Below are 15,934 nucleotides of genomic sequence, written 5' to 3'. Positions count from 1 at the left end.
CAATCCATCTCCATCAAGCTACCAATGAGTTTCTTCACAGAATTGGAAAAAATTCCTGTAAAGTTCATATGGAAGCAAGAAAAGAGTCTGCATTGCCAAGGCAATCCTAAGCAAAAAGAACAAAGCTGGAGGCATGCTACCTGACTTCAAACTATACTACAAGGCTACAGTAACTAAAACAGCATGGTACTGGTACCAAAACAGAGAGATAGACCAATGGAACAGAACAGAGGCCTCAGAAATAACATTATACATCTACAACCATCTGATCTTTAACAAACCTGACAAAAACAAGGAACAGGAGAAGGATTCCCTATTTAATAAATGGTGCTGGGAAAACTGGCTAGCCATATGTAGAAAGCCAAAACTGGATCCCTTCCTTACACCTTATACAAAAATTAATTCAAAATGGATTAAAGACTTAAATGTTAGATCAAAGCCATAAAAGCACTAGAAGAAAACCAAGGCAATACCATTCAGGACATAGACATGGGCAAGGACTTCATGACTAAAACACCAAAAGCAATGGCAACAAAAGCCAAAATTGACAAATGGGATCTAATTAAACTAAAGAGCTTCTGCACAGCAAAAGAAACTACCATCAGAGTGAACAGGCTACCTACAAGAATGGGAGAAAATTTTTGCAATCTACCCACCTGACAATGGACTAATACCCAGAATCTACAAAAACGTAAACAAATTTTCAAGAAAAAAATCAACCCCATCAAAAAGTGGGCAAAAGAGATGAACAGACGCTTCTCAAAAGAAGACATTTATGCAGCCAACAGACACATGAAAAAATGTTCATCATCACTCGCCATCAGAGAAATGCAAATCAAAACCACAATGAGATACCATCTCATGCCAGTTAGAATGGCGATCATTAAAAAGTCAGGGAACAACAGGTGCTGAAGAGGATGTGGAGATATAGGAACGCTTTTACACTGTGGGTGGGACTGTAAACTAGCTCAACCATTGTGGAAGACAGTGTGGTGATTCCTCAAGGATCTAGAACTAGAAATACCATTTGACCCAGCAATCCCATTACTGGGTATATACCCAAAGGATTATAAATCATTCTACTGTAAAGACACATGCACACATATGTTTATTGCAGCACTATTCACAATAGCAAAGCCTTGGAACCAACCCAAATGTCTATCAATGATAGGCTGGATTAAGAAAATGTGGCACATATACACCATGGAATACTACGCAGCCATAAAAAAAAAAAATGAGTTCATGTCCTTTGTAGGAACATGGATGAAGCTGGAAACCATCATTCTGAGCAAACTATTCAAGGACAGAAAACCAAACACTGCATGTTCTCACTCATAGGTGGGAATTGAACAATGAGAACGCTTGGACACAGGGCAGGGAACATCACACACTGGGGCCTGTCATGGGGTGGGCGGATGGGGGAGGGATGGCATTAGGAGATATACCTAATGTAAATGATGAGTTAATGGGTGCAGCAAACCAACATGGCACATGTATACATATGTAAGAAACCTGCATGTTGTGCACACATGCCCTAGAACTTAAAGTATAATAATAATTTTTTTTTTTTTTAAAAAGCCTCAACTCACGTTCAGTGACAGCTTGCAAATACTGCAAGAGTTTCTAAGCACCCTAGGTTTTTCCTACATGAGGTTGCTGACCTCACCGGCACAGTATCTAAGCATTCCCTGCAGGACAGCACCACCTGGTGAACAGTCACAGCTCAAATACCTGAGGTTTCCCAGGATAGGTTCATAAAAGGGAGAGGGCCCTGGCAGCCAGGAAGGGAATCGTCTCCCAGCTGCTGCATGTCCTTCAGCCAAGTCTCCTTTCATAACGCACACCTCAGCAGAAAAGGCAGGCTTCTCATCTGTCCTAACCACAACCAACAGACAAGTATAAAAGAATACCCATCACAGCCCACAGCACACCCGCTCTCACAGCATGCCCAGTCTCAGACCCTCTGTCCTGAGGACTCACAGACGCGTGTGCACCCTTAAAATTAAATCTAACAGGTCGTGTACACACGCACTTTCTCTCTGGCCTCTTTCCCACCTACAGCAACCCATTTATAAAACTTCTGTAAGGGCAGAGGGGGAAACTCCTTTCTGAGTTTAAAGCTACAAAGGCACCACTATAAATTACAGAGTCGCAGAGATCTCAAGGGAGGCGGCTTCCTGAGAGGAGGAAGACTGTCCTTCCAGCCTGTTTTTGTGGTGATGAGATCACAGAGTTTAGATTCTGTATTTGGTCCTACATGGGTTTTAAGGGCCTTCTTCAGTAATTACAGAAAGGAAAAAGGAAGGTCAATGAGACCAAAGAAACTGAGTGGTGTTTGCGAGGTTACTTATAACTACAGCCAGGTCACCTACCAGACTCAGAAAAGAAACTACGCCTTTGGTTTTTTGTTGTTGTTGTTGTTCCTCAGAATCAAATTTAGCAAAAAAAATTATGAACTTTTACTGTTTTGGCATTCCTGTGTTCAAAGGCCTTTTTCAATGCACAACCCAGCATTTGGGCCCATGATAGTTTTGAAAAAAATGAGCATTACCCCACAAAATATTCTCATGTAAAAGATGACAAAATATACTTATTGCAGGAATTCTTATGAAACCTAAAACACAGGAGGTTAGAGACTAGCCGAATGAGGATTTCAAATGCCCATCAATAGCTTTTTCTTTTCAGATCTAATTTCCCACTGACTCCTTCAAAAAACTTCATAGAGAATTATTACAGTTTACCTCTTGGTCATCACTTTCTTACAAGGATGAACAGAGACACTTCAAAGTTGTTTATCTAATAGAAGAAAAAAAAAATTTTTTTTCTCCCAAATACCCTTCTAAAGCCTAGCATTGGGCCTCCTCAGACCACAAGACAAAGGCTACTGTATGTGTTCATGGACCAAAGCATGTCTCCATCGATTCCATGTGACGGTCCAAATCCTCCAGCTGTAAAGGGTTCTGCAGCATTGAGTACTGCCTTGACTACAATGTGAGGCCCAGAGAGGCTAAACAACTTGATGAAAGCCACTCAGGCAAAGCCAGCACCGGTGAGTTCGTGAGGACGTTCAAGTCAAACTCAACCCCAGCACAGTAGAAACAATACCACAGAAATCCTAAAGCAAATAAAAGAAAGCTCTTCTTTCATTTTGAATGCTGCTGCTTAATAGAAAGCAGGCTTACATAACAGAGGAAGACAGGAGGAGGAGAGCTTCGTGGGGATCTGTCCTACATTCGGCGCTTGAGTAGCAAAAGGCGTTAAACATACCAATTTCCATCCCAAATCTTTCAGCTTCCATTTCCATGAGACAGGTGTCCTGTTAGCACTGTTACACCTATCAACCTCCCTGAGGCGGTTTTCCATCCCACAGCCCATGAGAATCTCCTAGATAGCTTTAAAAATTCTGAGGCCTGGAAGAAGTGAAATGGGATCGCTGGGGACAGGACCCAAACACTGGTGCTTTTCAAACCCGACCAGCTGATTATAATGTGTAGCCAGGATTGAGAGTCACTACACCTGACCAACTCCCAGCTGTTTCTTTTAGCCTCCTGATGGGGTCAGGTGGGAAGTATTTATGCCTCAAAAAAAGGGGAGAGAGGGAAAAGCAAATGGATCAGGGAAGACAGCTGAAGAAAGGTGGAGTGACTAATGATTTGCAGGTGATGATCGCCGGGGGTGGGTGCAAGGTGTGGCCCAAGGGAGAAGGCAGGAGGAGGGATAGATTAGGCCATTCCCTAAGTGAGCCCTGCATGGCATCTGCCATTGAGTCCGGCTGCTTTGGAAGGTGGAGGCAGGGGCAAGAGGCAGCAATTCAAAGCTCATCTGTAAAGAATATTTCCATTAAGTGTTAACTATGTGAGAAATGATATGATTGCTTTCAGATGTGAGGAATTTACTGAACCACTGTATTTGCCACTAGGATTTCACCTGTTCTTCTAATAGTCCTAATAGGGTTTTTGTTTCTTTACTGAGGATCCATATTTTCTTACTCACCAAGTCTGACAAAGCACAATGCACTGAAGGATAACTACTTAGAGCCACAGTGCCTGAAGAACAGAGCTTTCCTTGGTATAAAACCAGCTGGTGCACATGCAGGTTGAATGTGACCTTGATTTCATGAGCATCATGATGTTTTCAGATGTGACAGATGCTGGATAAGAATGAACCTGGGGCAAAGACTGCGGGAATACCGGCTCCGTCTGAGGTGCTAATCCTGTTGTCACTCCCATGTCCTGTCATTCTTAGGGCTACTTGCTACCTGCTCTTCTGTAATAGAGGGACAACCACCAGGCTGTCCCTGGATGCCTTTTCCCCAATTTCTGTCTCTCATGGGAAGTAAATTTATCTGCTTTGCCTTACCCATCCTTTACCAATGTTTCCCAAAATGTGTCCCATCTGTACTAGAGCAACCTGGGCTGCTCCTGGGCACCTCCCCGCTCCCGCAGCCCAGGGACAATCACACCTGAAGCCCAAGAGATTCACAACTCAACAGTCTGTGAACCGGCCATACATGTATGATTCTTCCTTTGAAATGAGTTCCTCAGGGGTGCTGCTACATCTGTCCCTAACCTGTGCCACTTCCTAACTGGTGATTCACAAAGTCATCCATGGCCACTGACTTGAATCCCACTTGGATCCCACACGCCCCCCCCCCCCGCCCAATGCCAAGCCCCTGACTTAAATCACTCTTCTCTGAACTCACACAATATGCAAAACCACTACTTTTAATCGGGAGTTTCAGGTCTGTTTTCTCTCCCAACTACAGGCTAGGCTTCTTGATGACAGGGTCCATGACATCCCACTGAACCTTTCGCAGGGCTCAGTCTATTTAGGCTGTACGAACAGTGGCTGATGGACAGGCCAAGGCTTGCTCAGCCCTGGGTCTTCCTCCATTCAGCTTCTTATTTTCCCTAAGAAAACTTTCATTCTTTCCTTTCCATAACAAAATTGATTCAGGCAAGAGTAGGAGGGAAAAAGGGGAAGGCCTATCAAAGACAGAAGTCATATGCTACAACCTCAACTTATCCAGAAAACACTAGGAAACAAGATGCAAATAAGTCTTCAAAGCTGCCAAAATCTGGGGCTCAGTTCATGCACAATGCAGAAGGGAACCTCCTAACCCCCACACAAACCCCCAACACCTCTTCACAGGCCCCCCACTCAGAGCCCTCCCACTGTCTTTCAGATTCAATTCTAACAGAAGGGAATGTGTGGTTTCCCAGACCATTTTAAGTCAAGAGAATGGAGGGCCAGTGTTAGATCTGGCCACCATGGCAGCCCTGAGAAGCTGTGACTGACAGGAGAGAACCTGTAAATTGAAAACAGTAGATTTCAGGCTGTTACAGTTTTAATAGCCTTTCAATCCCCGAATGCATCCAAGGACACCAAAACAAAGCATTTTAAAGCAGCACAATTCTTGGCTCTGAAAGGTGACCCTGGGCACCAAGAAAAGGTTACTTTGCTCAGTGTGTCTCTGCAACAACATCCAGGAGAGATGTCCACATGGCTAACCTCAGTCCACGAGACCCAAATGTCCTCAAAAATAGGAATGGGGACTATATCCAAAGGCAATGTGCTGTCTCTGTGTGGTCTCTAACACCAACGGAAACAAGGACAGGCTTTCTCAAAAGCACTGCCATTCTGATCTGGAATCTTCCATCTAAGTACTCTCCCATTCATTATTCTCATCTATCTTGTCTTATGATATCTGTGAGTAAAGCTCCTCGCCAGATTATAAACCTCTTTGAGCAGATGGACTATGCCTTTGTATTGATGACATGCCCCCTATCTCCTCCTAAGTCACCAACAAAGCCTGCTGAATCTCTGCCAATTCAATCTGCCCAGATACCCTAGGGCCAGATGACCTTAGGGAAGAAGGCATCTGAATGAGAATGTTTTTAAATAGCCTAAGCATTTCTGTAGTCTCTAAAGGTATTAAGTTTCCAACTTTCTTAAAGATGATAAAATTGGTTTAAATGTTAGGATTCTGGGATCAATGAGGCAAGCTTCAGCTGACTTTGGAATCTAATCTGTATTACATACAGAGCCAAGGAATAAATTCTGCACTGTTTTGTGTGCCCATGTGAACCAAGAGGCTAGGGTGAGTTTTCCCTTGATCTAAAGCAACCTCACCTCACATATCTTTAATCATTCATCTACTCAGAATGGATTACTGGATGACTTCATATTTATTTCTTTTTTCCAAAGCTCAGCTTTCTGATTTATATATTTATTTCTTGGTAAGTAATAGCACTCAAACGCACCAATTTGCTTCATGCTTCGTAAAGAGTACTTTCATGAATTTAAGTGACAGTTCTGTACTATAGGGTTATAATTTACACTTGGGAAAAATTGAGGAATTTGTTTTGTCTACATTGAATTTAAAACTACATCCATCTCCAGATTCCCATAAGTAATTCTCAGTTTTCAAGCTCATCATTGAATATGTCCCTTACACCCTAAGACCCGTTCACTTGCAAGCAGGCTAAAATGACCTACCAGGACACTAAAAACCTCTCTGTTTAGGTCTAGGCTGTCAGGACATTCAGGCCTGGCCTGCTGTTTTCAGTGTCCACGGCCCTTCCTTCCCCATAGCTGAAGCCTCTTAACCCTCACCCCCACACTCCCCTTGCTGGCTCAACCCAGCGGGAATTTCTAAGAAGAGATTTAAATAGCTCTGGCTAAGATGCTCTTGCTGCTTAACAGGCAGACCTTGACCTTGTATCTAATAACTTGGCTTTCTTGCTCCTGCATTCCATAGGCCTAACTCACCCTCTAGCTCAGTTCTGATAAGGAGCCTGAGACCCTCTCTGGATAACCTGCTGTTAACTCCTCAGGGGCCGAGGAGCTGCCTTGCTCTTGGCAATCTTCCAGGGGACTGGAGGTCACTCTGCATTTAGATGGCCAGAGAAAGTCAGGGGACATGGGTGCCTGTGTCAGGCTACTCATATACCCTAAGCCACCAGCCCTGAAGACCTCAGCCCTCTCTTCTTGACACCTGGACTTCCTCCCAGCTGCAGTGGCTGGATCTGCTGCCCCCGCTCTGAGCTGGGGATTCCAGGACCAATGCCTCAGGACTCAGTAGGAAATGACTCATCACAAAAAGCTGAGGGTCCTCTGGCCAGAACACAAGTCACCAGATCTGGATCTCAGCTGTCAAAAAATGTCAAAAACAAAACCCCAACAACAAACTGAGAAAACAGGATCTCTCTTTTCCTGGAGAATTCAACACCCCCATCTTGGCTTTGAGTATGCTGAAGCCATTGAACCCTCTTTTATTAGTTCTAAGGCGAAAACTGAGAGAAATCAGAGAAATGGCTACAACTGTGTCTTCTCTGAATAGAGGAGAATCAGAGAGCTTCTTATCAACCACTTCAAAGCTAACACCTATGGTTACTGAAATTACAGCTATGAAATAACTTCTGTCCTAGGAAATCAAGTCATCTTCTAAAAGAAAGCTAAACGTGTATGTGCATTTTTATCAATATCCTTTAAAGAGCCAGGCAACCTTAAAAATCCTAGCTGGTTAAACTGTCCTACACTTTAGAATAACATAAAAAACAGCAACCTTCATTTTCTGGTCAAAGATTACTTTTGCAATACCTATTAATTTCTACAAAATTCCAGCATTTTTTTGCTTTCTATCACTATTCTGTAGAAAGACGTTCCCCCCTTGGCTTTATATCTTTGCTTTTTGATCTTGTTAACAATCCAGAAAATGCCAACCTTGCAATTTTTTTTTTCACCCCGGGAAGTAATAACACAGTCACTTAAAAACCAAAAGCAGTGTCAACACTTCCTCAGTGACACAGCTGCTGTGAGTGACCCGTGAATACAAGGGTTTTTGTGGGGAAATGTTGACTTCTCTCCAAAATAATTCTCAGTGTTATTGAAGACATGATAAAAAAAAATAGTAAAGAGGCCTGGCACAGTGGCTCACACCTATAATCCAAGCACTTTGGGAGGTCAAAGCAGGAGGACTGCTTGAGGCCAGGAGTTCAAGAACAGTCTGGACAACATAGCAAGACCCCATATCGCTATGTTAAAAATACAGGCATGGTGGTACATACCTGTAGACCTAGCTACTTGGGAGGCTGAGGCAGGCAGATCACTTGAGACTAGGAGTTCAAAACTAGCCTGGGCAACATAGTGAGACCTCATCTCTACATAAAATTTTTAAAATTAACTGGGTGTGGTGGCATGCACCTATAGTGTTAGCTACTCCGGAGGCTGACGTGGGAGGACTGCTTGAGCCCAGGAGTCCAAGGTTATAGTGAACTATGATTGTGCCACTGCACTCAGGCCTGGGTGAGCAAGACTCTGTCTCTAAAAAATAATAATAAGGCGGCCGGGCGCGGTGGCTCAAGCCTGTAATCCCAGCACTTTGGGAGGCCGAGACGGGCGGATCACGAGGTCAGGAGATCAAGACCATCCTGGCTAACACGGTGAAACCCCGTCTCTACTAAAAAATACAAAAAACTAGCCGGGCGAGGTGGCGGGCGCCTGTAGTCCCAGCTACTCGGGAGGCTGAGGCAGGAGAATGGCGTAAACCCGGGAGGCGGAGCTTGCAGTGAGCCGAGATCGCGCCACTGCACTCCAGCCTGGGTGACAGAGCCAGACTCCGTCTCAAAAAAAAAAAAAAAATAATAATAATAATAATAATAATAAGGCATTAGTTAAGCAAGAAACACTAAGTACTTATGATAAACCACAGTGAAAATAATCAAACTATATGGACACTTGGTTTCAAAAGAGGGTGCCCAGACAGGAAAGAAACCACTCTGTGTTACTTGGAAATATGCACATGTTCCATATTACAAACCATTATTTAAAAAGTGAGGCGTATGATCCAACAATCTCATTTCTGGGTATTTATCCAAAAGAATTGAAGTCAGGATCCCAAAGAGCTATTTGCACTCCCATGTTAATTGCAGCATTATTCACAGTAACCAAAGTGTAGAAGCATCCTAAATATTCACTAACAGATGAATGGATAAACAAAATGTGATATATACATACAATGGATCATTCAGCCATAAAAAAAGGAAATCCTGATACATGCTACAACATGAATGAACCTTGAAGACATTACGCAAGAGAAATATAACAGTCACAGGAGGACAAACAGCACATGATTCTACTCTTATGATGTATATAAAGTAGTCAAACTCAGCCAGGCACTATGGCTCACACCTGTAATCCCAACACTTTGGGAGGCTGACTTGTGAGGATCGCTTGAGGCCATGAGTTCAAGACCAGCCTGGGCAACACAGTAAGATCCTCATCTCTACAAAAAAATCTATAAATTAGCTGGGTATACCGGCATATGCCTGTGGTCTCAGCTGCTTGGGAGGATCACTTGAACACAGGAGTTTGAACTTACAGTGAGCTCCAATCAAGCCACTATACTCTAGACTGGGCAACAGAGTGAGAGACCCTGTCTCAATAATAATAATAATTAATTAATTAATAATCAAACGCATAGAAGCAGAGCAGAATGGTGAATGCCAGGAGCTTGAGGAGAGAGAAAAATGGAGAATTGTTCAAAGAATATAAAGTTTTCAGTCACAGAGGATGAAATACTTCTAGGAATCTGCTGTATAACATTGTGCTTATAAGTTAACAACACTGTATACTTAAAATTTTGTTAGGAGTTAGATCTCATGTGTTTTGTTTTGTAACTGCAATTTTTTAAAATACGAGGATACAAACTCAGGAATTCAGATTACATTAGCTTCAAAGTTCTTGTCCTTTCTACTGTTTAATTTTGTCTACACACAAGAGAAGTATAAACAGGAAAGATTAGGCCAGGCACAGTGGCTCACACCTGTAATCCCAGCATTTTGGGAGGCCAAGGCAGGCGAATCACTTGAGGTCAGGAGCTCAAGACCAGCCTGGCCAACATGGTGAAACCCTGTCTCTACTAAAAACACAAAAATTAGCCAAGTGTGGTGGTGTGTGCCTATAATCCCAGCTACTTGGGAGGCTGAGGCAGGAGAATCCCTGGAACCTGGGAGGTGGAGGTTGCAGTGAGGTGAGATTGCACCACTGCACTCCAGCCTAGGCAACAAGAGTGAGATTCCGTACCAAGAAAAAAAAAATTAGCATATGCTATGGCTTGAATGTGTCCCCCAACTTTCATGTGTTGGCAACGTAATCCCCAAATTCATATGTGGAGTGGAGGTGGGGCCTCTGGGAGGAAATAGGATGAGATGAGGTCATCGGGATGGGGCTCCCATGATAGGACTGGGGGCTTGAAAGAAGAGGAGGAGAGACTTGAGCTGACATGCACACTTTTGCCCTCTCACTATGTGATACCTTCTGCCATGCTATGAGGCAGGAAGAAGATCCTTATTAGAAGCTAAGCAGATGCTAGCACCATGCTCCTGGACTTCACAGCCTCCAGAACTGTGAGAAATAATTTTCCCTTTTTTTTTTTATTATAAATTACCCAGTCAGTGGCATTCAGTTATAGCAAGAGAATAGTTACAGCAAGTTATAGCAAGACCAAAAATTGGTACCAAGAATGAGGTCACTGCTATTAACAGATAGCTGAAAATGTGGAAGTGGCTTTGAAACTGGGCAATGAGGAGAGGCTGGAAGGGTTTGAGGGAGCAAGCTAGAAAAAGCCTATAATTGCTATAAGTGGAGCATTAGGGGAGATTCTGATGAGGGTTCAGAAGATGAGAACTAGGGGAAAGTCTGAATCTTCTTCAAGATTTGCTTAAGTGGTGGTACCCAAAATGTTGGTAGAAATGTAAACAGTAAAGGCCATTCCAACAAGGTTTCAGATGGAAATGAGGAACAAAGTATTGGAAACTAGAGTAAAGGCCATCTTTGTCACAAAGTAGCAACAAGCTTGGCTACATTGTGTCCATGTCCTAGGTCTTTGTGAAATGCAAGCTTGAGGGCAATAAACTAAGATATCTGGCAGAAGAAATATTTAAGCAGCAAAGCATTCAAGATATTGCATGGTTACTTTTGACCACATTCAGTGAGATGTGAGAGCAAAGAAATGACTTAAAGACAGAATGTATAATTAAAAAGAAAACAGAATGGGAAGACTTCAAAACGATGCAGGCTGGCCACATAAAGAGTGAAAAACGTGCTTCCCTCAGCAGCACATATACTAAAACTGGACTGATACAGAGAAGATTATCATGGTCCCTGAACAAGGATGACATGCAAATTCATGAAGCATTCCATGTTTGTTTGTTTTTTTTTTTCTTTTTAAAAAAGAGTGAAAAAGTGTGTTCAGAAGAGGAAACCAAGGCTGTGGCTAGGTGATCATTTGTTAAGGAGATTACTATTGATAGAAGAAATTATCAAGAGAATAGGAAAAAGACCCCTGCCATTTCACAGATCTTTGAGGCTGTCTCTCCCATCCCTGGCCCAAAGCTCTAGAAGGGTGGAATGGTTTCAGGAGAAGGACCCAGGCACCCTTCATGGGGTTGCTGCCCAGGGCCCCCTTGGGTCTCTGCTTTCTGCATCCCAGTGCAGCACTCCTCAGCCACCCCAGCTGTGGCTCAAGCAACCCCGAGTGCAGCTCAACCCAGCACTCCAGAAGGTACAAGCAGCAAGGACTAGCAGCACCTCTACAGAGAGTCCCTACCAGCAAGAAGGCCCTCCCAGATGCAGCCTCAAGACACTGGACTTCATTGTCTCCAGAACTGTAAGAAATAAGTTTTCTTTATAAATTGCTGAGTCTCAGGTATTCAGTTATAGCAACGGAAAACAGCATATAATTAAAGGCTTGAGTGCAGGGTAGGAGAAATGCAGAAGGACAGGAAGCCAAAGAAGCTGAGGTCATCGAGGAAAGCCTCAAAAAAAAAAGGGCAACGTAGGCCCAACCCTGAAAGATCAGCTGAGGCTGTGGGAACTGCTACAAGCATCTGAGTAAGGACACTGAGTTGGTCCATGCCAAGAAGGCATGCTAGGCAACAGTTTTTAAAGGCTGAGGAGGACATGAACTAAACACTGAAGCTGAAAACTGAAGCAAGGACTGCTAGAGGCCAGGTGTTCAAGACTATGCTGGGCAACAATAGCAACACCCTATCTCTACAAAAAATTTAAATCTTATCCAGGAATCGTGGGTACCCCTGTAGTCCTAGCCATTGGGAAGCTGAGGCAAGAGGATCGCTTGAGCCCAGGACTGGAGGCTTCAGTGAGCTACAATCATGCCACTGCACTCCAGCCTGGGTGATAGAGTAAGACCCTGTCTCCACAAAAAATAAAAATAAAAATAAAAATAGCAAAAAACACTGAGGCAAAATCAAAGGAATTGGTTGGAGTACCCTAAACCATTTATAATCTAGCTCTCAGAATCTGAATGTTCACTGAATCCCTGAAAAGGCCTTGCTATATGACAAACGAGCAATCAAGAAAGTTTTAAGGCACAGCCCTCCATTGGGGCCATCCTGATTAGTTAAATGATCAGAAATAAGACCAAATAAATCGTATGCCATTTCAAAGAAATAAATAAAAATATGGTATTATAGTAAAGCCCCATGTATCCAACATCCCTGAAAAACTTAGTGTGCTAAAAAAAAAAAAAAATGAATCCCTTAGATATTGAAACCTGTGTTAACATGAAAAAATCTATGTATGGACTGGGTATTGACTAGTATTAAGGAATTATCCTCATTTTGTTTTGTGTTAATGTCATGGGGGGATCTTTATTAATGAGTTACAGACACATACTATTTACAAAGGGAATTACATAATGTCTGGGATTTGCTTTAAATTGCTGGGGATAAAATATAGGTCAAAGGTTACAAGGTTGCAGTTACACAGAATTAATAAATCTAGAGATCTAATGCACAACATGAAGGCTAAGTTAATAACATTGTATTGCTTAGTGGTACTTTGTTAAGAGAGTAGGTTTTAGGTACTCTTACCACAAGAAAGAAACAAGAAAAGAAAAGAAGAGAAGAGAAGAGAGGAGGGGAGAGGAGGGGAGGGGAGGGGAGAGGAAGGGAGAGGAAGGGAGGGGAGGGGAGGGAAGGGGAAGGGGGGCAGGGGAGGGGAGGGGAAGGGAGGGGAGGGGAGGGGAGAGGAGAGGAGAGAAAAAGAAAAAAGAAGGAGGGAGGGAGGGAGACAGATGGATGGATAGATAGAGAAAGAAAGAAAGGTAACTATATGAGATGATGGGAATGTTAATTTGCTTGACCACAGTAATCACTTCACTATGTATACGTGTATCAATAAGTACCAGTCACAGGGGGCTTAATGATGGGGACAGAAGATGGAAGGTGGTGGATTCAGCATTAGCACTGCTGTGCGAATGTAAGAGTGTACTTACACAAATCTACAAGCCTGGGCTATATGCTAGAGCCTATTGCTCCTAGGCTACAAACCAGAACAGCATGTTACTGTCCTGAAGATTGTAGGCAAATGTAGCACAATGGGAAGTATTTGTGTTATCTAAACATAACTAAACATAGAAAAGACACAGTAAAAATATAATCTAAATATGATCTAAAAGTTTTTTTTTTTGGGGGGGGGAGATGAAATCTTGCTCTGTCACCCAAGCTGGAGTGCAGTGGCACAATCTTGGTTCACTGCAGCTTCTGTCTCCCAGGTTCAAGCGATTCTCCTGCCTCAGCCTCCTGAGTAGCTGGGGTTACAGGCATGTACCACCATGCCTGGCCACTTTTTATATTTTTAGTAGAGACAGGCTTTCACCATGTTGGCCAGGCTGGTGTTGAATTCCTGATCTCAAGTGATCTGCCTGCCTCAGCCTCCCAAAGTGCTGGGATTATAGATGTGAGCCACTGCACCCGACCTAAAGGATTTTTTAACAGTGTGGCATAGAGTACTTACCACAAATGGAGTTGGCAGGACTGCAAGTTGCTCTGGGTGGGTCAGTGAGTGAATGTAAAGGCCTGGGACATTAACGTACACTACTGTAGACTTTATGAACACTGTACACTTAGGCTACACTAAATTCATTTTAAAAATAAGGTAACTGCACTATAACATTACAATGGCTACCATGTCACTAGGCAATAGGGATTTTCCAGTTCCTATTATAATCTTATGGGAATGCCATTGTATATACATGCCACATTGTGGCACATGACTATATACAAAAACATCATGTTGTAGACCTTAAATATATACAATAAAAAATAAAACTGCTCCAACCACAAAAAAGCAATGCAGGGTTACTAAAACAAGATGGACAAAGTGTTGATATTTGTGAAGCTGGTTGGTAGATACATGATGGTTTGTTATATGCCTCATTATTTGTATATTTTTGACAATTTTTTTTTTTTTTTTGAGATGGAGTCTCACTCTGTCACCCAGGCTGGAGTGCAGTGGCATGATCTTGGCTCACTGCAACCTCTGCCTCCTGGGTTCAAGTGATTCTCCTGCCTCAGCCTCCCGAGTAGCTGGGGCTACAGGCACGTGCAATAATACCCAGTTAATTTTTTGTATTTCTAGTAGAGATGGAGTTTCACCATGATGGTCAGGCTGGTCTCGAACTCCTGACCTCAGGTGATCCACCCACCTCCACCTCACAAAGTGCTGGGATTACAGGCATGAGCCACCGTACCCGGCCTTATTTTTGACAATTTCTATAATGACTTTTAAAAAGCCATGGGTGGCTAGAGGCCATGGCACATGCTTGTAATTCCAGCACTTTGGGAAGCCGAAGTGGGAGGATTGCTTGAGCTCAGGAGTTTGAGACCAGCCTGGGCAGAATGGCGAGATCCTGTCTCTTCCAAAAATACAAAAAACTACCCAGGCGTGGTTGTATGTGCCTGTGGTCCCAGCTACTCAGGAGGCTGATGGGAAGATCACTTGATGCAGGAGGGTGGAGGTTGCAGTAAGCCAACATCATACCACTGCACTCCAGCCTGGGTGACAGAGCAAGACTCTGTCTCCAAAAAAAAAAAAAAAGGAAGAAGAAGAAAGAAGAAGAAGAGGGAGGAGAAGAGGAGGAGGAGGAGAAGAAGAGGAAGAAGGAGGAGAAGAGGAGGAGGAGGAGAAGAAGAAGAGGAAGAAGAAGGAGGAGGAGGAGGAGGAGAAGGAGGAGGAGAAGGAGAAGGAGAAGGAGAAGGAGAAGGAGAAGGAGAAGGAGAAGGAGAAGGAGAAGGAGAAGGAGAACCAGAAGCCATGGGTTACCCATTTGGTATAAAGTTTTCTCTAAAATTTGTCAGATTCTGTCCACTTTACATACACAGATCTCTCTCTCTCTCTCTCTCTCTCTACCTAGAATGTCCTTTCATTCCACTGGACAACTCCTAGTCACTCCCCAAGACCACACACAAAAAAAGCAATGTAGGGTTACTGAAACAAGATTGACAAAGTGTTGATATTTGTGACTTCCTTTCACTTGGAAGCAGAAGTCTCAATTTTCCCTACGCTTCCACTATATGCCAGTCATCCCATTATGTAATCCTTAGTATACTGTCTTATATTTATATATGAAACCATGTGCCCTCCTAGGCTGTGAACAAGGAAGGGACCCTAATTTGTTTATCATCACACACCTAGCGCCTGGTATAGTAAGCACTTGATGAATATTGGGTCATGAACAAGACCTAGCCCAAAGTCATCAAAAACCCAGTCCTGCCAAGAGATCTTAGGAAGGTCTGTTGAGCTGCACAACCTGTGTGCTTCCCAAGCTGATGACCTTACCCAGTCAGGCATGCCAGCTTCTTCAGGCCACCTCCACTTCTATTTTGTATTTTATTTTTCAAAGACGGGGTCTTGCTCTGTTGCCCAGGCTGGAGTACAGTGGTGCAATCTCAGCTCACTGCAACCTCCACCTCCTGGGTTCAAGCGATTCTCCTGCCTCAGCCTCCCAAGAACTACAGGCATGTGCTACCATGCCCAGATAATTTTTGTATTTTTAGTAGAGATGGGGTTTCACCATGTTAGCCAGGCTGGTCTCAAACTCCTGACCTCAAGCAATCTGCCCACCTCG

The 15,934-nt window shown here is 43.4% G+C and overlaps 1 protein-coding gene and 1 non-coding gene across 11 annotated transcripts in view; one reads left to right on the top strand and one right to left on the bottom strand.

Moving 5' to 3' along the window:
- LOC105493193 (tetratricopeptide repeat, ankyrin repeat and coiled-coil containing 1) overlaps window positions 1–15,934 on the bottom strand; it is a 263,922-nt gene that overhangs the window by 194,136 nt on the left and 53,852 nt on the right. The window lies entirely within an intron of this gene.
- Window positions 11,105–11,211, top strand: LOC112428787 (U6 spliceosomal RNA). The gene has a single exon (XR_003020831.1). It is a non-coding gene; the product is annotated as a U6 spliceosomal RNA (small nuclear RNA).

This window comes from Macaca nemestrina, chromosome 11 (genome assembly GCF_043159975.1).
Source record: "Macaca nemestrina isolate mMacNem1 chromosome 11, mMacNem.hap1, whole genome shotgun sequence".
Lineage (NCBI taxonomy): Eukaryota > Metazoa > Chordata > Mammalia > Primates > Cercopithecidae > Macaca > Macaca nemestrina.
The sequence above is the reverse complement of the archived record's forward strand: the minus strand, read 5'-3'. Positions and strand labels throughout refer to the sequence as shown.